The sequence below is a fragment of the Budorcas taxicolor genome, chromosome 8 (genome assembly GCF_023091745.1).
Source record: "Budorcas taxicolor isolate Tak-1 chromosome 8, Takin1.1, whole genome shotgun sequence".
NCBI lineage: Eukaryota > Metazoa > Chordata > Mammalia > Artiodactyla > Bovidae > Budorcas > Budorcas taxicolor.
The window spans coordinates 89,629,175-89,637,603 of NC_068917.1; the positions used below are offsets into that span (position 1 = coordinate 89,629,175).

Consider the following 8,429-nt stretch of genomic DNA (forward strand, 5'->3'; position numbering starts at 1 on the left):
TGAACCAGAACTTGCTTCAAATGCACAGGGAAGGCAGTGGCCATCCCAGCAACATGAAGCACCAAGGCACCCTGGCCTAGCCTCCCTTACCCATTTACATTTCTGTTTCAGCCAACCACTACTCTAAAGTGCCAACACAGCAGGAAAGGGAAGCACATTCTTATTTAGTTCTTTCTTTCTCCTCGTCAGGCCAAAGTGTCAATAAGTGAACTAAAAATGCTGGAGTTAGTTTTGTGCAGTATTTCCACTGTTCGGATAAGAATGAAATACACCTGCATGGGACTTCCCTAGTGGTCCAGTGGTTAAGATTCTGTACTCCTGATGCAGGGGACCCAGGTTCAATTCCTGATCAGGGAACTAGTTTTCTGATATGGCAACAAAGATCCTGTATGCTGCAATTAAGACCCAGCACAGCCAAATAATTTTTCTCTTTAAAGAAAGAAATACGCCTGCATGAATTACACAAATAAACTATGCAATTTCAATGGTTCTTCACGTGGCTCAGATACTCTTGCATTTACATTTAAAGTGACATTGCACAGTATGAAGGTGAATGCTAAAATGTATGCTAATAATGAAAATTTTCAACTTTTATTTATTCAGAACAACATTAAAAACACCATGCACAGTGGAATATTAGTCAGGCATTTAAAAGAATGAAATAATGCCATTTTCAGCAACATGGATGGACCTAGAGATTGTCATACTGAGTGAAACAAGTCAGACAGAGAAGGAGAAATGTCATATGACATCCCTTTTAAGTGGAATCTAAAACAAAATGGTATAAATGAACTTACAAAGCAGAAACAAACTCACAGCCTTAGAGAACAAACTTATGGTTGCTAGAGGGAAGGATAGGGGGAAAGACAGATAGGCAGTTTGGGATGGACATGTACACACTGCTATATTTAAAAAGGATAACCAACAAGTATCTACTGTATAGCACATGGAACTCTGCTCTCTATATATGGCAGCCTGAATGGGAAGGGAGTCTGGGGGAGAAGATACATGTATATATATGGCTGGGTCCCTTCACTGTTCACCTGAAACTATCACAACATTGTTTGTTAATCAACTGTACTCTGATACAAAATAAAAAGTTTAAAAAGCATAATGAAATGGAAATACTGGCACAAGTATGGGAAAATATCAGAATATTCTTAAGGGAAACATATAAATGAATTTTTACATCCAAAAAATAAACGAAAACCAAAACACCATTCAAGTCAAGAGAGTCTGTGAAGGAAAGGAAAGCTTTATACTATGGTGTCTATAAGTATGCTGTCTTACAGGGCCCCGCATTAAAATTTTTCATGGGGTACTGCGAATGAGGTAACAGGCCCTCTTTAAAAGGCCTGATAGATTCACAGCAGAATATATTTTAAACATGTTTCTTTTGGAAATTCAAAGGTAAAGGGGAATTTTTTGAGCTTTTCAGAGACAGAAAGAGAGTTCAATGACAAGAAATGAGAGTGACCAGGACAAGCGATGTCTGAGCTGGGTAAGGATTTCATTGCTGATCAAGACTGTGCCACTCTGAATGTGAGCACTGTGGGGTGCCCCTTCAGGGCTCCCTACTCGGTGAGGCCATGCGGGCAAGGCCCACAGCCTCTCAACAATTGGGTGGCCCAGGCGGGACCTCGTCTTCATCTGGTCTAGAAAGCAAAGGAGGTGGTGAAGCCAGCGTCCCAGGGCAGTAAGGTGGCTGGTTGTGAAATCCCCAGGGCCGTCTTCTCGCAGAACCGGCAGGGCTGGCTCTGGATCTGGGCCAGGTTCCCGGACGTGCAGAGACGCAACCTACTGGGCTGTCCCCGCGGGGCTGTAGGCAGGTCTGTGGTTCAAGGACAGGTTGGAACAAAGCGCCCACTTGTCTGGCACTTGGACACTGAGGCCCAGCAGAAAGCCCAGGAGGCTGGTGTGGGTGGGGGAGGCTGCGACAGATGCGGCCGGGACTGAAGGACACTTGAGCCACCTGAGAGACTGCTGTTACCCATGTCAGGATGGCCAGGACTAACTCTGAGTTCACGCCCTAAGTTCATGCACTTATAGACACACGCACACACAACTGCAAACAGGCACAGGTAAACATCTGCAGACAGACATACAGAGACACACACATTTACAGACATACACACACACACACCTAGAGAGACACACAATACACATATATTAAAATACACTCCACTCTCTATAGATATCCACACTCTATAGATATATATATAGACACACAAACAAACTCATGGACACATGCAGACATATACTTAAGAATACACACAAATATGCACATATGCAGACACACGCATAGACATCTATACACACACACAGATGATGAAAATTTCTCTTTTGGCTCTTGAAATACAGAAACCAGGGAAGGAAATATACAAACAGTTCACTTTGGCCAAGCAAACTCCTGGGCAATGCTAGGAGCTGGTGAACTATACAGGGAGTCGGGGTTCTCTTTCATCCCTTCCCCTTCAACCCTTGGTAGAGGCACTAATGAACAAATGCAGCCAAGCCATCTAGGAGGAGCGATACAGGGCAAAAGAGTCCAGTCAGCCGGAGTGTTGGAAAAGCCCTAGGTGAGCACTCATTCTCATCCTTGCTGGGCTGGTCCAGGCTCAGAAAGGAAAGAAATACAGCTCCTGCTTCCAAGGACTTATAGCTGGACCTCCATAAAACACACCTCTCAGGGCAGATGGTACATCGTGTTACAGGGACCATGAGAGTGAGGGAACCCAAGGGAGTGGGTGCTTAGCAGTGGAAGAGGGGAAAGATTTATGGGGAAAGAGGCATGGGCTAAACTCTTTGGTTGGAAGGGCTCAGGACAGAGAGTGAGGCCAGGGCAGGCACACAGGCACTCTCACTGGGCTAGCGTGAAGGGAAACTTCTGGCCAAGGACTCCAAGGACATATGGAATCATGTTAACAGGTTCTTATGCTGAGGAGTTCTATGCATTTTCTAAAAATTTATTTTATATTGGAAGATAATTGCTTTGCAAAGTTGTGTTGGTTTCTGCCATACACCAACATGAATTAGCCATAGGTATACACATGTCCCCTCCCTCTTGAACCTCCTTCCCACTTGCCACCCCATCTCACCCCTGTAAGTCATCACAGGGCACCAGGCTGAGCTCACTGTGTTATACAGCAACTTTTCACTGGCTATGTATTTTACATATGGTAATGTATATATTTCAAGGCTATTCTCTCAATTCTCTCCTTCCCGTGCTGTGTCCACAGTCTGTTTTCTATGTCTGAGTCCCTATTCCTGCCCTGCAAATAGGTTCATCAGTACCACTTTTCTATATTCCATATATATATGGAATATATGATACTAGTTTAATATAAGAACATATATCGTTAATATACGACACTTGTTTTTCTCTTTCTGACTTACTTCACTCTATAACATGCTCTAGGTTCATCCACTTAGTTCTATGCATTTTAAATGTGCTTTCTGGATCTCTGAAAGGGGTCTATTATCTACACAGGTTTCTATAAGAATTCAACCACAGACTCTATTCTGCTCAGCAGGATGCAGCCTGTAAATCCTGATATGAGCAGATGGTGGAGGCTGTGAGGGTTATGAGGAGGTGACAGGTTGTAGCTGGAAGATAGGACAAGTGGGTCCTGACTCCTAATGCACAGCGGAGTTAATCCAGTCTGCTAGATCAACAGCATGTGGAGCTGGAAAGTCGCTGTTGGCTAAAAAGGTCTGACCCTGGGTTGAGGGGCTGAATAAGAGGTGAGGGGATGGATCTTAGTTGATCGTTCTCTCTGTGGTTGGAAAGAGAAGGTGCACAGAGAAATCTCCAGGTCCAGTCATTTATAAACAGAGACAAGTCTATATTGATAATGGGGATTCCAGTGGGAGTGGGTGATGCAGGTCTGGTAGCAGCTACACCGTAGAAGCAGGCTCTGCACTGGGGCTGAGGCCTGGAGACTCACTCTGGACCATCCAAGGGTGCCAAGTCCAAGTCTGGCCCTGGGTTTTAGCAGTACCTCCAAGGCACAAAGAACTCTCCAGCCTTGGGGTCCACGTGTGAACAGAGAGGCCTTTGGCCCTTGATCCTGGAAAGTCTGGACAAACAAAGACCATGCAGTGGCTGCCCTTGCTCTTATGAGTCCAGTTTTGGCATCTGGTCCCAGAGTTGCTGCCTGGGTGCTGAGGATCTCTTGGACTCCTTGTGTAAGGCCAGGCTCTGTAGATGCCTGGGAGGCAAAGTTTAGGGAGATTTCCCCCCACTGCTGCCAAAGAATTCATGCTTTAGAACTGTGGTGCTAGAGAAGACCCTTGAGAGCCTCTGGGACAGCAAGGAGATCAAACTAGTCTATCCTAAAGAGATCAACTCTGAATATTCATTAGAAGGATTGATGCTGAAGCTGAACCTCTAATACTTTACCCACCTGATGTGAAGAGCCAACTCATTAGAAAAGACTCTGATTCTGGGAAAGACTGAAGGCAAGAGGAGAAGAGGATGAGATGGTTGGATGTCATCATCGACTCAATGGACATGAGTGTGAGCAAACTGTGAGATAATGAAGGACAGGAAGGCCTGGAGTGCTGCAGTCCACGGGGTCACAAAAAGTTGAACATAACTTAGTGCCTGAACAACAACAACTCCCCACTGCCCTCAAAGCCTGCCCTTCTTTCTCTAATCCATTCCTCATCCAGCACATAAGTTCTAACTCCAGCCTCACCCTCTCATGCTGCAGAAAGATATGATAAGGCGTGATGCACAGGTTGGAGCTTATTTCTCGAGTTGAATCTCCCCATGTGGGGACCAGGACTTTGCCTGGAGGTGCTGTGGTGGGAGGGCTGGGACTCAGCTCCCAAGTGGGTCACTTGAAATTCTTCATGGTGGTGTGCCCAAGTGCAGGGGAAACTGGACCACAAAGCACATTTGTTTAGGGTCTAAATGCCTACCCTCTGTGTGAATGTTATCCGCAGATCAGGAGTCAGTTAACTACAAGGAAGTAAGAGAAAATGTAGAAACACCAACCTAGAAGGGTGATCTGTCACTCTTGACATTTCTCAGATAGTTGGGGGTGTGTCAAGGAGGCAGCTCATCCTTGGCTTTGCTCCATGTCTGGGAATCAGGAAACGATACTTCAGCCCTGCAGTGGGATTTCCTCCACTTGCTGATGATCGGTGACCTGGGTGGAATAGAAAGAGCTCCGAGTAAGTATTTATGAACTCCACAGGCTCTAACCACACCCATCTTGGGGACTTAGTTGCTCCCCTTGTAAAACAGGGTGGGTTAGACCTGGGACCCTTTGTGTTACCCCCTTAGAACCTGCATCCAAACCATGCTGACTACATAGCAAATACATTGTTTATAGATTTCTTTTAGCCAAAGGCTTGGACTATACAAGCCTGAATTAAGCAATCTGAGTATTTCTGAAGTCTGAGTGGCCTTCTCTAGGAATATGTGGTGAGTCCTTTAGTTCCCCAAATTCTAGACTGGGGAAAAACAGGCGTGAATGAGGGACCCTTCCACCTCAACCATTCAGCTTCCCACCTCAAAATGAGCTCATTTCAAGGTCAGGCCAGCAGGAATGAACGCGAGCCAGGCAGATCTTTACAAGAGGACTTAAAGAAGCCTTTCAGATTCCCTCTACTAGTCAATATCTAACGGCAGATTAGAAATTGCTTCCCTGAATAGAGTAGCCAGCTGCTAACCACTTACATTTGAAGTAAATCACTCACTACATCTTTTTACCAGCCAAAATGTGATTTCCAATACTGCAACCTGTTGTTGACTTTCAGGCTTTTGTGGAAATACTGCTGCTAAGTCATTTCAGTCGTGTCCAACTCTGTGCGACCCCATAGACGGCAGCCCACCAGGCTCCGCCGTCCCTGGGATTCTCCAGGCAAAAACACTGGAGTGGGTTGCCATTTCCTTCCCCAATGCATGAAAGTGAAAAGTGAAAGTGAAGTCGCTCAGTCGTGCCCGACTCTTAGCGACCCCATGGACTGCAGCCCACCAGGCTCCTCCGTCCATGGGATTTTCCAGGCAAGAGTACTGGAGTCGGGTGCCATTGCCTTCTCCGTTGTGGAAATAGGCGGAACCTAAATCACTGCCTCCGGGGCTTCCCAGGTGGCGCTAGTGGTAAAGAACCCAGTCGGCCTAAGAGAGACGGGTTCGATCCCTGGGTCAGGCAGATCCCCTGGCGGAGGGCACGGCAACCCACTCCAGTATTCTTGCCTGGAGAATTCCATGGACAAAGGAGCCTGGCAGGTTGCAGTCCACAGCGTCGCAAAGAGTCAAGACAGGACTGGAGTCACTTCGCCAGCAGGCTTGCCAATTGCTGCCTCCAGGACTGGTGAACTCTCTCCCAGGTGTTGCGCTGCCACCTAGTGGCCGCTGGGGGAGCGGCCCCGCTGGGTGTCCTGCAGCCAAGGGCTCCCCTGTCAGCCATGCTTCTGGGAGGGAGCCCCGGAACCTGCTGCCTTTCTGCCACGGTCTGGTCAGACTGCCTATGTTGACTCGATGGGATGGTCATCCCTCCCATCTTTGTCTTTCCCTTCTTTTCCTCACCTCCCATCTCTTCAAAGGGGTTCAATCCAATGAAATAACCCCCCACTGCCCCCCGCCCCACCCCCTGCAGCACATGGCAAGGTTTTTGCTTGCAGAGGAGGCTTCTAAGTCTCAGAAATTACCCTGGATTTGGCCCTGGCACAGGTTGACTGAGCCCCACCAGGTTAGGACTACACCATTAGATTCAGGAGGACCGGAGCCCTAATCTTCAGTTTCAGGAATATGGCTTACTTGGGGATCTTTGTTCTGCCCTGGCACCCCTAGTTCACTAGGTCATTATAATAGGGTGCCTAGCAGCCCAGAACGACCTCACCAGGTTGTCACTCGGTGGCTTCAGAGCAGCTAACACTTGTGGGATGTGGGTGCCTCCCTGAACATGAACTGCACAGAGATGCTACCCCATTCCTGGGTGGCCCCAGGGCTGGCGCCTGTGGGCTTCTCAGACGGCTTGAGAAACAGGCCACAGACAGGCTTGTGGACCAAGGGGTGGTGGACTCTGGGTGGGGGGAACCCCGGGTCCCACACCCGGTTCCCTTCCTGCTTCCTGCCCTGATCAGACTTCCCATCACCTCCTCCCCAAGAAGCCCTCTGTACAGGTAGGATGATTATCACTGATTTAGCAGCTAAAGCAGCACCAGGGAGGAGGTGGCTTTCTCCAGGCACCTGTGAGAGATGCAGAGGGAACTGGGGCCTGGTCCAATTTCACAATTTCCTTGAGCTCTTTCACTTGGGAGGGGGCTGGAGAGCAGAGGGGCTCCACCCTGAGGCCCTACAGTTCCGGTTTAGAATGATGACCTTGGGGTTGTGATGACTAAGGCTCTGTGGGGTCATAGGGCAAAGCCAGAACACAGTGGCTGGACTGGGCACAATCCCTCCTCAGATCTGGCTGAACAAACCCACACAGAGAGGCCCTGATGAAAGCCAGGAAGCTGCAGCTTGTGGGGACATGGCCCTGGGCAGACCTGCCTGTCTACCCTGTCACTGTTCCCTTGTCCAGGTGGGTGAGGGTCTTGGGAAACCCCTTTCTGTGCCTTTACCTGCCTGCTGCCCACCTGGGCGGCCCATGCCCAGCACCAGGTAAACACAGCAGCTGTTTGACACCAACTATCAATGCCTGGGCACTTTCTCCAGGTGAGCCTGACCTCCCCCAGCTCCCAGCAATTCTGTGTCTCCCTGTGGCTGGCTCTGTCTGTGAAAAGCTTTTGGGACCATATGGGATGGGCTAGACATAGGGAAGCAGAGGGGAAGGAATCCTGGATTCTAGCAGAGCCCCCTTTTGTCCAGGTGACTTCTGACATCTGTCTCCCCACCACCACCACTGCCATGCCCACTGTCTGACTGGCCAGAACTGGGGTGAATGCTGGGGGCAGATAAAGGATCTGTGGCCATGAACGTGGGCAGGGTCTCTAGGCTGTTAAACACAGCTGTTCAGAGATCATAGTGGAGTACCTCAGATGGTTCCCATTTCTCTGCCTGACCTGGAAGCAGAGGGGCCTAGGTTGGGGGTAGCAGTTCCTAGCCAGGCTATTGGAGGCATGGACCCATAGTAAAAGTATTTCTTTATGCAAATATAATCATGTCTGAAACAAAGTGTTAGTTGTTCAGTTGTGCCCAACTCTTTGCTACCCCCATGGGCTCTGGCCTGCCAGGCTCCTCTGTCCATGGGATTCTCCAGGCAAGAATACTGGAGTGGGGTGCTGTGCCCTACTCCAGGGGATCTTCCTGACCCTGGGATCAAACCTGGGTCTCCCACATTGCAGGCAGATTCCTTACTATCTGAGCCACGAGTCAGCTGAATCAGAGATTCTCTGAGTGAGAATATTCCTCTAAGGTCAGCATTTCTGAGCCCATGGGCCTTGAAGGGACACAGAAGCAGACACACGGGCAC

At 48.7% G+C, this 8,429-nt stretch overlaps 1 non-coding gene across 1 annotated transcript; it reads left to right on the forward strand.

The window, feature by feature from the left end:
* The first annotated feature begins 284 nt into the window (after positions 1–284).
* TRNAR-CCU (transfer RNA arginine (anticodon CCU)) lies at positions 285–357 on the forward strand. Its single transcript has one exon. It is a non-coding gene; the product is annotated as a tRNA-Arg (tRNA).
* Positions 358–8,429: the final 8,072 nt, after the last annotated feature.